Below are 17,162 nucleotides of genomic sequence, written 5' to 3' on the forward strand. Positions count from 1 at the left end.
GGGAAGAGAGTACAACTGGTCGCTTTTGTCCATTAAGTTGTTGCTGGGGTAAAGGAGGCTCGTTGTCAAAACTGGAAAGAGGAGGAATATTACCAATTGTGTTCCAATACTGTGGTCGCATTTACACAACAACGTTTAACATGGAAAAGAGGCAGAAACGATGTAGTTCGCATGTCGGACCTCTAGTGGGTGCTGTTGTATGAACTATTTAATACAGCCGGAGTGGGTATGGGCATTTGCAGTGTTTCCGAAAAGTTAAGTTTTCCCGTTTCCACTGAGAAAGAGCATTTTCAAAAATTCAGTTTTTTCAGTGGCACCTGAGCACCGCTGTCTTGCAAACGAACACTTAAAATGCAACAAAAGTTTTTCCGTTTTCACTTAAAAAACTAACTTACTCAAACCAATGAGTTGTTTTTTTTGTCTAATGATCTACTTGCCATTTTCTTTGACTGAACAGGCGAAATAATTTTACTCTTGAGTGTATTTTTCACACACTGTGTGATGTGAGACCACTAAAATCAATCGATGACTCAGCAATAAATCAATCAATCTGATTGGACAGAATGTATTGCTGATGTTCCTCAATACGATGTCAAAGATTTTACTCAAAGACAAAAGCTTGATAATAATTTTTCTGTGTTCACAACAAGAAAAGCAACAATTTATTTGATAACTGATCCGGTTTCATCTCCATATTTTAAATCCTGCACACAGGCTTTGGCTTTGAGTGAGTGCAGAGATAAGACGAGTAAATTGGAGGATTTTGGAGATGATAAGCCAAACTACTGGTGATTTTGCTCATATTTTTAAGCCTAAGCTATCACACACACACACACACACACACACACACACACACACACACACACACACACGCACGCACACACGCACCTCCCAGTGAAATTTGATAATGAACACAGATTGTAAAAACACTTCAATTTATACCCTCCAGCAGACGGTTTTATGAAGAAGGTGAGACATAAATTTACTTTGTGTTGACTCTGAAACAACCTTAAGCAGACGAGACCCGAGTCAGAGCGTCTGCATCATCTTAGAAATAACATCCCTTTGCCTTCTAAATTGCTTAATGGCCCTTTTAACAAGCCTCTTTAAATAATTTTCCTGTCCACTACACAGCGACAGACTGCAAGCACACAGAAGGCGAGACTTCTGGCAGCAGGTGTCTCAGATTCCACGCTCTTATGACTTAATGCATGCGAGGTGCCGAGAGCTGAAAGGGAAGAGTTTTAAAATAACACATATTATGATTATCAATTAAAAAACGTTAGAAAACAACTAGTATTTATATGAGTTTGCTCAAGAATTTCTAAGATATTCTGATGGTTGTTTTTTTTAATTATTATTATTGCACCAATTCAGACATAAAGATCTCGTTGCATTTCTAGAGAGAATTTTATTTTAAAAAATGTACATGTGATGGTTGGAAGGATAAACGATAGAAACGGCGATAGACACATCGAACAGGACAGAAAGCAATGAGCAAACAAAATAACCCTGCGATCCTCTCAACAACGTCACTTATGGCACTTTCCCACTAGTTCCAACTCGGACTTACTCGACTACTCGCCTTTGACACTTTTCCACCACGTGTTAGTCCCCACTACCAGGTAGTCTCATGGTACCTGTGCAGCCGAGGTACAGACGAGTAGAAAATGTGATATTCGGCAGACGGCCGGCCGCTGATTGGCCGGTGCGTCACGACAGAGATAAATGAACGGCTCAACATACAGAGTCTATATTTAAATTCAAAGACTATTTTAATTATGTCCTTTTAGCTTTTAAATTCGAAACTGTTTCTCTCTAAGATTAGCAAAATAATAAAAACATAAATTAATTAATTCATAAACATCTAACGTAAGTCTGGGTTTTGTTAGAGTGCAGCTCCACCACTTTGAGAATCTAAATGTTTCTAAGAAACAAAGTTGTTAACTTATTACTTAAAAAAGTGGCAATAATATACTATAATATCCACACACACACACACACACACACACACACACACACACACACACACACACACACACACACACACACACACACACACACACACACACACACACACACACACACACACACACACACACACACAGTATACAGGAGAGCCAGGGAAAGAGAGAAAGAGGAGAAATTAATATTTTACCAGTATTTCCTCCAGCTTTAGCAGTTTGGTGGCTCCTGGTCAGCCAACATGGCAACCTGCTGTTTTGCTGCAGAATTACTTCTGTGGTCGTTAAATTCAGCTTTACAAAGTAAAACTAATGACTTCCACTTTCTCACTCGGCCATCAGGTAACTTTTTAAAGTGAAACTTTTTGCCCGAGATGTGCATATATATTTATGTGTGTCTTACCGTGCACACGTGCATAAGTGTACGTGTGTATGGGAGAGCGTGTGCGTGGGCATGTTTGTGCGTGTGTGTGTGCGTGCGTGCATAGATATGTGCGTAGGAATGTAGATTCACATGTATGTATCCCCTTGCCATATACCTCTCTGTTTTTGTTAACCACACTCCTAAATGTGAAGAGGATATGAAGATACAGGCAATGTTTTGTTATTTGTCGCCTGCTTCACTGTTGTTGTTTTTTTTTCTGTACCAAAAGAAAAACAACTTAAAAAAAATACAAAAGAAAAAAAAAATTAAGAAGAAATGTTTGCCCTAATATTATTCCGCTCGGTCTTGTGCTGCTCTGTTGTCACGGTGATGCGCCCATCGATGCTGTACATGCTGCTGCACAGGTAAGGGGGTAAAAAAAACACACAAAAAAAACAGAAGTAAACAAAACTGCGTTTATTCCGTAAAACAGTTTCAATGAATTAAAAGTTTCAAATCAATTATTTAAATCAACACGTTATTTTTGACAGCACTAGATATTAATGAATATATAAAAATACATACTATCTAATTTATTATTTGTCAATTTATTATTTGACATTGACATCCAATGTTGCGTTCGCTCCGCACCATTAACCGTTAACTTGTGCACGACGGGGAAAAGCTCAGATGACTCCGCCCACGCCGTAGTCGTACTACATTGTAATGGAAAATGGCCGAGGCTGAGTCGAGTAGAGGCGAGGCGAGTAAGGCTGAGCAGGAGCTGGTGGACAAGCTCGTCGATTTGATAGGGCCAGATGTTAGATTTCTCAAATACGAGGATGAGCAGGAGTATGCTTTGGGTCTTCTACTCTGTTTTTTTGTGTATTTCTGTGGCAGCATTACAGCGCCACCTAAAGGCCTGCCATACGGTATGAGTGTTCATAGTGACGTGGGAATGGAATTTAGTTTTTTATAAAAAAAAATCGCCCGTTTTGTGGAAATGGCCTCAGACTCCGTTTATACAACTTTTCAACTTAAAACGCATCATTTTTGTTTCCCAAAATTGGGCGCCTCCTTTTTGTTGAGAAAAACCAAAGATTCAAAAGTCACTCAACGTTACATGTCTTGATCCTCACAAATTCTACACGGTTCTTCTGCTCTCCACTGACATTTCACTACAAAGACAGATGTCATGTCACGCTGAGCGCCGAACACAAAACCCGTCACATTTCTGTCCTGATTCTTCAATCCGAGACGTCACTTTTTCTTTGGGGGGGGGGGGGGGGGGGGTGCGAGCAGACAAACAATTCTTTGTCTTCTAAATGAAAACATTAAACAAAAGGACGACTCCAGCCTGCACTACAGAGGATACAAGAGGGTCTCCGATGCTGAATAAAGCACCAGTGAGGGGAAAAAAAACAACCCATGTCAGCAGATGACAATAGTCACTGTGAAATATATCAAAGGATTTTTTTTTTTCTTCTTTCCGTGAGATGACATTGTCACTGAACGTCAAAAGCAGCAGCCACTCAAGCAACAATCAAATCCCGCAGCATGTGCCACAGAAACCCACTTTTCTAATTAGTCATCGTCCAATAAAACAGCAGCGAGATCGAAGAGCACAAAGCATTGAAGCTTTTTTTAAAAAAAACAACATGATAATAGCTACTGTGAGAGACAGTTATGCGAGACAAAGAAGAATAACATGTCTGCCGTGTGTTCAAAGGTCCCCGGGAGTGTCCAATTAGAGATATGTGAAGCCGAGCACGTTTGGAGGTAACAGTCTGAGACACTCCGCCACCTTTTTTTCTTACTTGAAAAAAGAAATCAGAGACAAAGGTGTGAAACAAACAGCCAATTAATTTAATTGGTTCTTTTACATTGTGAGGTGCAAAAAGGCCCAATTTATCATTGATTTTGTTCAGAGTTCCAACTAAAGCCAAAAAAGTGTAAATAACCATCTTGTTTTCTTTGTGCTTTAACCACCGTGGTGTTAAATTAAGGCGTCGAAGTCATCATTTTGCCATTAGCCTTAACGTATATACCGACTTTTGGTTGCTGAGCTTCTTGAACAGCGTCTGCAGGATCCCTAAGAGTCTTTGTTGTGGAAGATGGTGATGCTGTATTTGTGTTCTACATTATGCTGCACTGTGCAGGAAGGCAAAGGAGACTAACACCGACACTGCGAGACACTGTCTGCCTCTGGTATTCGCTGTGGATGAGATTGTGTCTACATTAGAAACATTGAGTGTTTTGTTCTAATCGTTTGTCTTCCACAAATAAAAGAACATTAAAAAGAAGTGTTTTATCGACATGAATGAAGGAATATCGCGCCCACCTCAATGCATGTGATTGTACCGCTGAGGGAAACAGGAGGACCTACAGAAAGCCCATGCATGCTCATGAAGAACATGCAAACCCCCACGGCAAAAACAGCCCATAGCCTACAACACAGCAGCTATCCTTCACATTCGCACCAGCGATGTTTGCTCCACCTTTTTTCAAAACGTTTGCTTCATTTGTGCAGATTTACTTACTACTTAAAAGTTACACTGAAGTGCCGCCGCTCTTTGTTGTCACTGTCGTAAGTGTTGTGAGTTCAGCCCCCCCAAAAAAAGTAAGTGGTCAAAATTCTAATTCATTTTGTTTTCACAAAGCAACAACAAAATAAAGGATAGCAAATATGTAAGCAGGACCACTGACTCGAGAGGAGTCAGAATTAACCCGAGAAATGTTTGCTGACTGTCTACGGCTGTGATTAGTAAATCAAACAATATTCTAACAAGATGCGGCAGCAGATGACCCACAAGGGGAAAAACATTTAAAGTGACAAAACAATTAAAATGACCAAAGTTTGTTTTTTTTTTTGTTTTTTTTTATCAATGTTAAAAAAAAAAAAAAAAAAAACTTTTTGAATTGATAGCTTATTGATGAGGGTGTGAATAAAATTAAAAACATGACATAATTAATTGCAACATTGACTGAAATTAATCACCATAATAATACAATTTGTGAATTTGCGTTTTCACTTGATACATCTTGTAAACTGGGCCTTAGTGTACAGGAATTGTGTTCTGAATCCTTTGAGTTGTGTGAACAGTGGGCCACTTTTTGTAAAGTGCTGTAAAGCCTCCATGTGAGAACTTTTTGAAGAATCGGTGTGTCTCATTTTTACATTTAATCATCTTATAGAAGTCAATAACCTAAACTGATCATCTCCTTGACTGAGCCATATCAGATGAAAGGAACATTTCTAATAACACAGAAAACTCAATAACATCATACATTACTTTAAAAGAATATATTAAAAATAGATAAGACAGATAAGATGAATTAGAGTCTGAGACAACAAAAGCAGATCAGCTTGACTGAGCCACATCAGATAGAGAAACATTTCTTATTCTTTCGCCTGTTTGCCGTGGAAAGGCGAAGCTTATGTGTGAATCTCAATTTCCATCGTCAGTGTTAAAGTGCCGTTCAACAGATTCAGGTCGTCTGCGAACGTCTCAAACGTCACAGGCTGCTTTGCCCTTAGTTGACCCTCGAATGATGATTTAATTTAGTTATTTTCAGTATCATTTTCTTCTTTTTTCGTTCACACCACGCGGCCGTATGTGCAGCATTAGCATTAGCATTAGCAACCACAAGTGGAAGCGTAACACCGAATTGGCATTAAGCTAAAACAATTCCTACACAAATGTCTAGTTTTCGCAGTCCTCTTAATGCTGAATGTTGCTGCTTCAAGGGTCTCAAAGAGCCAAAGATTCTGAGTCACATTCACCCATTTTATGCAGCAGTGTTGATGGCGACCATGCAGGGTGTTTAAGGTCCTTTGAGCACAACAGAAATGCTGGGATGAACCCCCGCCCTTATCTGTGAGTCCAATTTAAACCCGCTGTCCATTTCAAAACCCGGGTTGAAAAGCGTTGGCTTCACATGTGAAAGGAGCCACCGGGTCCACCGCCTCAGTTTTGTTCTCATTAAAAGTTAGAAAGGTAAAAGCCATCCAGGCTTTAATGACAAGACAGCAGGAAGACATCTTTCTCTTTTAGCGGGACATGAATCTGGCTGTCGTCCACATAACAATGGAAAGAGACGCCATGCGGAGGACAACCAAATGTTGCCTGAACAAGTTTAGATTGGAGGTTAAATGTCTTCTCAAGGACATTTGAACATACAAACATGTCCCTGGGGGTCCCTTAGCAAGACCCTCGGTCCCCCCAGCTCACCAGGACACTCTTGAAAAAGAGATTATTAATCTCAATGTGGTTCTTCTGGCTTAATAAAGGCTAAATGAAAAAACACGGCGAGACGAGGACTGAAACACAACGCCACTCTCCCACCTGCAGTAATCTGGTCCAGATAAACCACTGCAATATTGTTTGTGTTCGGGGTCGAACAGCTTTCAGTCCCCAGTTGAAGGTCACTTACTTGAATTCTCGGACATGAAAATATTTTCTCCCCCTCCCCCAACGTCAGTATCAGATGTTTGAGTTCTTTTATTAACCTTTATGGGTCAGTTACATGAATCAATATAAAACAGAGAAAGAGGGAGTTGATTAAATCAAACAGCGGGGCGCAGCTGTCAAGTCCTATCATTTCCTGTGGGCCTGAAAGCACAGGGGAAATTACTGCTGGCGAAACCGCCGCGGCGTCCACTGTCTCTCTCTCTCTCTCTCTCTCTCTCTCTCTCTCTCTCTCTCCCTTTCTCCACGCCAATAAAACAACACGTAAAAAATGAAGGAATAAAAGGCAAAAACAGCAGGACTATTAGACATCATAACAGCTTTTGACATCTTAAGAGTAAATCTGGAAGTAAAACACTCAGTCGGGGGGAATTGTTTCTGTAGATATGAGAGTTTAACTCAATAGCTGCAAAATCCAATCTTGCCTGTGTTTGGGAAGCAGGTATAATTACGGTGGGTGAAATAGAGTGCGTCAGGGAGGCAAAAAAAAAAATAAAAACCATCCAATAAGCCTTCAGATATACAGTAAATAGCAGTATCATAAAGGTTGATCCCAAGGTTGATACTTCATCTTCAGTGTCATTACATTTGTTCTTTCTGTAAAGAAAGTGAAGAGATCTGTTAAAACCTTACCCTCATCTCTGGTTCCGTGGTTGCTGTGTCAACGCATTGTTTGGAAGGCCTCCACCTTTTGAGATGAAGCTATAGACGAGTTCTCAAATCAGAAGCAGCACAGTTTCCCTGCAAAAAAAAAAAAAAACCTTCAGGACCTGAATCCAGCAGGAAACCACACGTTTTACCTGTGGTGTGTTCACGCCTCCCGATCACGTGCTTCTCAGGTGGATTCATGTTGTTTTGGTATCAATCCCAATTAACAGCGCCATCAATATAGTTTCTGTTAACAAATTCCCATCCCCCCTTTTTTAGCATCATTTATATTCAATTCCAAAGTGAAAAATGTGTTGCGAAAGCCCAGTTTTAGTAGTCACGGGATTTGCTGTTTTTGTGATACTGAGTGAAGGTTGTGGGGCTGGAAGTGAAAGAAACAGAACAGAAGGTCAGTCCACTGCCGAGTAATACAGATTGATATATAAGATCAGAAACATGCATCCTGACATGTCAAACGCTGCTCAAACCGGCCTGCAAGATGCTTCAACATGGCCAAACCACCAAGCAAATTGTAAAAATTTAGAAGAAAAGAATGTTTTTAATAAGAGTAATTGAAACAGCGCAACACTGAGACTAAATTAAACTGGCCGGCTGTATTTGTAAAAATATGCACAGGTTTTTTTGGACATTTGACTGTATTTTACACCAGTAATTGTTTTGTTTTGTGAAAAAATATAGACATTTTAAACTTGGTTACTCTGCAACACAAAAACCAACAACAACAACTACAACAATACTTTAAAGTTTAAATTTAAATGTTAGTATGGCACTATTCTACTGCTCCCACACACTCAGGCAATTGAGCTGTTTGCCCCAGAACTGCAATGTGTTAGTCACCATCTTGTTTGCATTACCTGAAATTTATACCAAGACTATTTTAGATAACAAGACATCTTTTAGGGGAAGCTATATGGCAAAAACATCCCAAATCAATGCAACGTCCACCAGACTCTCTCCAGCGATCAACTCTGTTTTGTTCACACACTTTGTGCCGTGGCAACCTCTTCGTGTGGATGATGGAAACTGTTGGCGGAGAGGTTTGTGAATCATTTTTTTTTGGCTTGGCAAATTGTAGCCCACTTAATAGAACCCACAAAAGACACACACACACAGGCGAGTTAACCGCTTCTTGCTGCTGCCAGTTTATACTGAAGTGTTTAAAACTGAGAGTCGAGCACCTGATGCCCCTTTGTCGTAGCGTCTGGTCACTGCTGCCACACACACACACACACACACACACACACACACACACACGCACACTATGTATTCGTGTACACATGTGGCAGATCATGAAGGGCTCTGTATACACACGATACCGTCATGCACGTTTTTAACGCAGCTTTAAAGTTGATCTCTGTAATATTGCTGCAATCATCAATACCAGCTGCAGTGTGTGACATTTCCTACAGTAATAAAGTTGAAATCACAACATTGTTCTGCAGAATAAAGCTCGATAGTAAATTAGTTGGGACAGTTTAATCACAGCCTAGATAGTTTTATCAAAGTCTGAGCATTTAAAAACTTTCATTCGAGGTTAATTGGTGTGTTTGCGTGTCTTGGACAACATTTCAAATGAAAACAGACGACTGTTGTCGCATTGTTAGTGTCCATTCGCAGGACAACGTTGCTCGGAGCCACTTAAAACGCGTCTTTTTGAAAACGGCTCTTAAGGTAGAACTTTTTTGAAACGTTCACAATTCCCGTCTCCGTGGAAACGAGGGGGACGCGACTTCCACAGTGTCATGACACCCAGTCCATATTCTCCTGGGACTTGCTCGTTTAATAGTTGAGTCACTGTAACAACTGTCCAGCTTGGTCGTCTGTCCATTCGAATGTCCGTCTTCTCCCATTGTTAATGTCAATATAGCGTATAGTTCTCTGCAGATGAGTGTGGTTTCCTTACAAAAACAACCAACAGCATCTACTAGTGTCCCAACATGCTTAAAATTTTCTTTAGGCAGTGTTCACCCTGTTCAGTGACTAAATTGGAACAGAGGAGAACATGTTGCTCTTTAGTTTTGCTTTGTGCTCACACGGGCTTTTTTAGCATCAGACCAAACACATGCCAGACAGCTGCTGTGACATTTATCCTGCCACATGACGTCCACAACAATGTTGCGTGCTGGACTGAGTGCGACGCAACTCATGTGGGATGATTGTGGTGGTATTTTTTGCCAGCTTTACGGACTCACCAACAGCCTATAAAAATGTAAAAAGCCTTCAACGCAGTGACAGGCATTCTTTCATTGTGTGTGCATCACTTACGATCTGGTGGGAGCTTCGTCACGCCCTGCGTTTGGTCCGTTTGAAGCTCGGCTGTCCGAGCCGCTTCAGACTTCAATCACACTTCAAATGAATCGCAGCAAAGTTCATTTGGAAACGGAGAGAGAGAGAGATCTTCTCGTTTGGTGTGTGTAAATGTTCCGACTGCAGCGTCCATTCTTTAACAAATAGACCACACTGGGGCAGCAGACAAACTGGACCGTGCCAGATTTGGCCTGATTCAAAACCAACACACCAGCATAAGATGATCATTTTGTGCAAGTTATTGAAAAATTGTTCTGGATTATAGAGTTTAATATTTATTGATGTCAACATTTGTGGAGCAGCATTGATTCAATGACCGATTCACAGTTACACTCTGCAGGTGGACATCAAAAAGTGGTGCACGTGTTATTTTGAACTGCTTCAGGTGATTAGTTATTCTTATTCTGTATTTTCAGGATGCTCATCCCCAAGGACTATCATTTTTTGGGAGCCATGCACAACTTAACATAAAAAAAAACCTATAAAAAAAACTATATATACTTTATTTATGTCACCTTCTGCACCGCCACGTTCCCCGTCTCTAAAGTATGCGTGTGCAAGGTCCAAAGTTTGCGTATCGGCATGCACACACTCTCGCAAAGTTTATTTTTTTTAGATCACAAACTTTGCATGGGAAGTGCCATATGAATCTTTGAGGACCCATTTTGTGCGTAAGCAACTTTTATAAATGAGATCTAACACTTTTTCTATGTACACTAAAGACCTATTTCTCTCAAAAACAGCATTGTTCACAAATGTGTCTAAATCTGTGTAAGTGAGCAATTTTCCTTTAATCCATCCACCTCACAGGTGAGGCAGTACAAGATGCTGATTAGACAGCGGGATTGTTGTACAGGCTGAAAACAAGTAAAAGAAAATGTAATAACCAATAATGCAAAAATACATAAATAAGATTTCCCCAAAAATTGCACATGAGGTTGATTGTTGTCTCTGATAAGAAACAGAAAGCTGGACGGCTGCTGTGTGAGGCCGGTGCAGATCAGTTTTACAGTCGACATGTGGCCTGGACAGAGCCGCTGATAGACACTCATGGTTCAATAGAAGCTGAGAACAGAGCGATTCCGTTTGATGTGAGATTGATAACGTGCCATCGGCTTGACTGGCCCGTATCAATCAGAGCCTCTGTCCTTAAATTACCTGTCATACCTCGACCCAAAAGAGTTGGACACAAACTGCAGAAGTTTTTTGCTTTCAGAGCACAGATGAGTGACACATGAATGTATTTAACTTCTGGCTGCCGATCAGTGGGTTTCCTCCCTGTTGCCGATGTCCCTGCTGCACCCTGGGAAGACTGGAATGAGATCAAGTGGGATCACGAGGAAACTGTAAATCCCAAAAGCGCTTCAGCACAAACCCTTCACCTCTCGCTCCTACATCATATTGCCTTTTGAAATCACTACTTATTACATGTGATGAAACTTTAATGTTGCCTTGGGGGGAAACGGAGGACGTAAGAAAGTGACATGTCATTTCCTGCCCCCGAGATGAAGCGCAAACTCAGCAGGAGATGATCATGTTTAAAGAAACATGAATTAATATGGAATGATATGAATGTGACGACATTTTTTTTTAAGGACATTACATTGAACAAGATAAGTTATCAGATTTTGATCGACCACATTTGAAACCAGAATTGCTTCGTGACGGAGGTCAATTAAACTCACATCAAGAATTCAGAATGTTGCTTTTTTTTCTCGAGCTTATTGTATAGCCTACAAATGGAAATCCTGAAATTGTCGAATTATAAGCAAACGAGCAAATATTGATATCCACTTTAAGTTTAAAAACATTTTTATAAGATTTGAAGTCATGGGATCGCTCCCAGAGAAAACATGTTACTGCAAGGTAGATATTTTTTCACTCTATGAGTTGTACTTTAAGTGCTTTAAATTAACCACAGTGAACCAAAGTGCTGTTCAACACCAGGACGCAACATCAAAATAGATGGAGGATAGCATCTGATTGACGCTCAGTAGAAATGTGGACCATTGTAACTACAGTACATATCTGAACTATTATACCAGTGGTGAAGATGTGATGAGGAATTAAGCACCACATGGACAATTTAAAGCCCCACGCAGAGTCATTGTGCTTCTTAAACCTACTGCGAACTTGTACAATATGTGTCTATTAAAACCATGTAGAACAATTTCATTGACGTTTAATAGGCCAGGAGAGAGAGTACTGTGAGTGAAGTCTGAGTTCAGTTCCAAGATACAAACCGGAGCTGCTGCTGAGTTGCTTCAAAGCTCGTAGGACAGGTTGCTGTAGTGGCTCTGGAGAAAATTCAAAGATTGGTGAGATTGGTCGTCATTGGTAGCGAACAGGACCCAGCTTTTTAGTGGCTTTCAGTCTGAACCGTCACTGTGTGTTCTGAGTTCACGGTATAACAAGAACCGAGCTTGTAACTAGTGTTAAGAGATGAATAGTTTGGGAGAAATATTCAACACTCAATTTTCAACGAGTCGCTTGTGACACTGGATGGAATTCACAGTTCTTGTGAGATCCTTGATAGTTCTTTTTTTTTTCTTTTTTTTAGCTTTTAAAATTTTCTGTTCATTCTGAATTCTACTAAAATCGATTTCGTTTTGAAATCCTGACTTGCAATGCAGCTAATGACCAACAACGTGACTGGTTTAGTTTTCTAGGAGTAACAGCAGATTTAGTTTCTTTGGTCCTTTGAAACAGCTGAGAAACACTCCGTGTAACTTCGTATACCCAAAAAACCAAGTAAAGTGTTCCAATTGAGACTTCTTCATGACTAATTCCTTTTCCAAGCCACTGGTGTTTTATCTGCTTCCATCGAGTGAAACATTTCAGTGGACAAAAGAAAACCTTTATTTGTATATGTCACTTTGTGATTGTGCTGTGCTGCTACCGTCAGAGGGGGGTCTTACAAACAAACTGTTTGAGGGCTTTGCCCTTTACAGCCAAAGTGGTGCAAGATTGTGGACACAATTCCTCACCTGCATAAATTGTCTTGCTGAGACATTTGCGGGGTGAAGAATTCCCAGGCATCGCTGCAAAGGCCAAACTTCACATGGAGAGAATGTCTCCCTCGCCGGGCAACATCACCGGCTTCTTCACTTCTGCTTGTTTACGAAAACTTGACCGAACAACGGGGCGAAAAGGCAAGTGGGACATATAAAGAGCATTGTTAGAGATGCAGCTTGCATCTGACGGGAAGTAACAACACTCAAACAGCACTCCTCTTGCGTCCATTAGATGTTGCACAATGCAGAAGACCTGGACGACGTAATGAGAGCTGGAGACCTCACACTGTATTTATGGGCAGATTTGTCAAACCAATGAGCAACAGAGCCATCAGCATTGATAGTGAAAGGCTGTGTTGCTTCACTGGCTTAATGGCAAAAGCCAATTTAGCGTTCGATTTAATAAAGAAGAGTTGTTGAAAGCATTGCCATGTGCCAATTACGTCAAGGCCTGCTGGTCAGCACGCTGTAATTGAAGGTAATCTTGCAGGCGGCGGGGACGATCAGCCAGCACCAACTACAGCCGGACCTTTCTAGATTACAGCCTCCGCATGCAATTTCACAAGTAACATGTCATGACTCTTCCGGGTTTGATTCAGCTCCCCACGCTCTTTCTGAAGTAAAATTGGACGCTTTCTGTACACGTGTGTGTGCCCTGTGCGAGCTGGCCGTGACCTAAGACTGTGGAATTAAGCACCACAGTCGTCCGCAGCCCGTTTCCGCCTCGGAAATTATGCTCTCCACTTGACTCCTCCGGCTCTGGCTTCCATCCCTGCATCTGTCTATTTTCTCTCTTAATGTGTTTCCCTCAGCCCTGCAACAACGTGGCCTTTCGTCCACATCCCATCCACTCTTCTGTCTCACTGTCGCACATCCTATCGGTTTCTCCTCCTGTTGCTCTTCCTCACTCTCATTTTCCCCCTTCTGAGAACACGAGCTGCCTCCCATGGATGGTAATTACCTGCAGCTCTTAGAGACTAATTGTTTTGTCCATTCTTCGTATTGAGTGTTTGCGAAGCGTGGTTTCCACCAATCCAGGTTGTGGATTCACAATTATTAAAATTTGATTTATTTTTAGAAAAGTCTCGCATTCACACAGCAATGTTTAGAAAGTCGGGTCTACGTACTGGAAACGTTGCAGCGTTTCTGCTCTCTACATGGAGATGGAGCCAGAGCTTTTTCAAAAAGGGGCACCCCCCCCCCCCCCCCCCCCGTTTCCATGGAGACGGAGTCGGAACATTTTCAAAAGTGTCCACATCATCTGAACTCTCGTCACATCTTTATTATAATTTCTAATTCTGAATTGATTTAATTTAATTTTATGTATTTTTTTAAGCACTTGTCTACGTACAACAAAATACTAATATTTTTGTTAATCTATAATCTGCAATCAAGGAGAGAGGATTGGGGGAAGATGGGAAGGATGCCATGTGGGTGGATATTGATACGTAGGTGAATCTGTTTATTGGGTTTAGGTATGAAGGATAGGGTGAGTGTATTCATGTACAGATAGGGATGTGTGTTGTCAGGTGGACTATCATGTGAAAATAGTGTAATGAAAAGTATCCCCTAATGTTGTATGTTATTTCTGTGTATTTAATAAAAAAAAAAAAGTTCCACCTTGGTAGCCGTTTTCAATAACTTGCATTTTGAGTTCCGTTCTCATGGAAACTTACACCAAAAACACAACTTAAGTTTCTGTTTTCATATGAAAATGGGGGCCTTACGCTCCAATATTCAGAAATGACCTGTGGTGAGTTCAAGCATCGAGTTCACGAGTGACCACAAAAACTGACTGAGATTTCAATCAGACCACTAATGACAACTGGGATCATCCCGCAGAATAATCCTGTACTTTTACATAAAAAGTGGCTTCAAAAATCCCATCATGCTTGATGTGTTGCTCATGAAATGATTGTCAAGTCGTAAACTGAAAGGATTGCTAAAATGACACCGTCTGAGGGAAACGCTAGGGTGGATTTATACATCAGATAAACTGGAGGTGGAAAACTGAGCCCTGGGGAGCAATCAGACACCTGAAAGCAGGACAAAGTAAAACTACACCTTGCTGAAAGTTTGTTAAGGTCGTGCAAACATTTTAATAGGAGGCCTCCCTTGCACATTCACTCCAGACACATCCAGCTGGGAGGAGACCTCAGTGCAGCTCCACGACCCGTCTCTTCTGGGGACATGCTCTGATCGCCCAACGGGATCAAAATGAGGCGGGGGGGGGGGACTCTAAAGTGGATCGAGGAAGAGATAAATGGATGTAAGTGAGGGAACGGCATGTCTCAGTCTTTAAGCTTGTTATACCTGTCAGTCATATTTAGAGCCTCAAAGCGCATCCCGGGTTCTAAGTGGACATTTCCGCCTTCGTTAAAGTGACAGTGAAGAACAGACAGAGACAAGAGAGACAGATGGATGTCATAATGAAGGAGATGAAGAAATCTTCAGCAGATATGTAACCATCTGAAGTACTTTTTTTTTCATTGAATATTTCCATATGATGGGCCAATTATTTATCATCATGTGTACACTGGGCTGTTGGCCATTAATGTGTCCAAATGATTTGACAAGGCTTTCAGTTCCCATCATGACATATAAAAAGACCAGAAAATGGAGGTTCCACTCATAAAACATGTTAGTTTTTACCTTTTACTCAGATCCTATAGCTACCATGTGTACTACGCATCCCTTTACTCTGACTTGGATATGCATGAACGTCCAGTTTCGAATACCAGACCAGATCTAATGTGACACTGGTGAAACATTTTGGAAATGAGGGTGAATCAGAGCAAAAGTAAAAAAAATCCCTGCCTGCAGCCAGATTCCTCACTCATGAACTTTGCTGCAGGAAACCTTTTGGTACTTTTCTGACTTTCTGCCAGAGGAATTACGATCTCAGTGAATTTTCCACTGGGAAGCTTTAACACATGAAACGTTGCCAATTTTTAAGGTGGAGTTTATGACGCTTTCCAAACACAATGACGCCAAACCAAGAGCCTTCAAAAACCGAGCCTATACGAGGAATATGAGGAAAGAGAAGTTGCTGAAATAGACACTTTTGGCTTTGCCGCTGAAATCTAAATGTCACCTTTGGTTGTAGCAAATGTCATATGACAGAGCCGGCCTGGCTTCTTGGGGCTTTTTGAGTTTGGTGGATGCTTTAGTTATTTTCTGTTGAGTCATGATGACGCTTTGAAGCATATTGTAGCACAGAAGTTGACAAAACTTTATCTTTTGACCGTTTTAAGACACTGACAGAGCAACGCATGAAAAAAAAAGAGAAAAAAACTGTTGTCTTTCATTGTCATTTTCTCATTTCTCAAGAGCCACACAGTGATGTAGGCACGCTGGAATGACTACTTGGGATCCTGAACTCCATCAAGCGGTATCGACGAAAGATGAAGGGACGGACGGAGTCCATCAAACTGAACGTGTCCCACCTGGTAGCTCCACGGAATAAAGTAGAATTATCTTGTCGTCTACTGCCTCTGCCAAACTATGAAGTAAAGCCAATCGGGCCGGGCCGTCCTTCAGTGAGAGCGAACGTGTCCACCAAGTTTGAAGAAGCCTCTTTCCGACAACATTTCAAAGCTAAACCAACTGAAACAATTTCTTTGGGTATCCTGACATACAACAGGAGACAATTATCCGGATAACAATGGTAAGAGGTCCTTATTCTTATTAAAGTTCTGCTGTGTGAACCTGGGTTCAGCTTCCTCTTTAAGACGTACTGATGCTTCCTGGAGCCTCTCATTTAAAAAGCCTTCCTCCTCTTCTGACTCTTTTCTCGCCTAATAAAAATGTTTTTACAGTCCCTGAGGTTTGGGGAATAATGGTGGGAAAGGAGAGAAAGCACATTGCACAAAGCGTGAATCTAATACATCTGTGGATTCTTTAAGAGAAATAAACACAAGGTTAAAGTGAGGCGAGCGAAGACACACATGAGCAAGTATAAAAGCCAACACAGCAGGTGAAGAGCTGTACAGGATATTAAGCTCCGACGAGCCACCTCTATTTGATGATAACATAAAAAAACAAACAAAACAAAACAAAAAAATAAAAAGCGGACAATGTACCAGTCTCTTTCTTCAGAGGAACAGACCAGAGAAATTCACAACATCAGAAATCCGACTTCTGTTCAAATACTGACATTGGCTCAAAACAAAATCCCTCCATCCCATTGTACGAGCTTTATGCTGACCAGCTGTTTTTTTTCTTATTTCCAAGGCAAAAAGAAAGGATCTGTTTTTCAGAGTTGTTCTTGGCATAAAGCAAAACTATGATGATGGTGGTAAAACACATGCATAACAATGTGATATGCAATGTTTAAGTAAACCTTTGTGACGGCCCAGAGCAGATTTCTGCTTTC

The sequence above is a fragment of the Lipophrys pholis genome, assembly GCF_963383615.2.
Source record: "Lipophrys pholis genome assembly, chromosome: 12".
Classification (NCBI taxonomy): Eukaryota; Metazoa; Chordata; class Actinopteri; order Blenniiformes; family Blenniidae; genus Lipophrys; species Lipophrys pholis.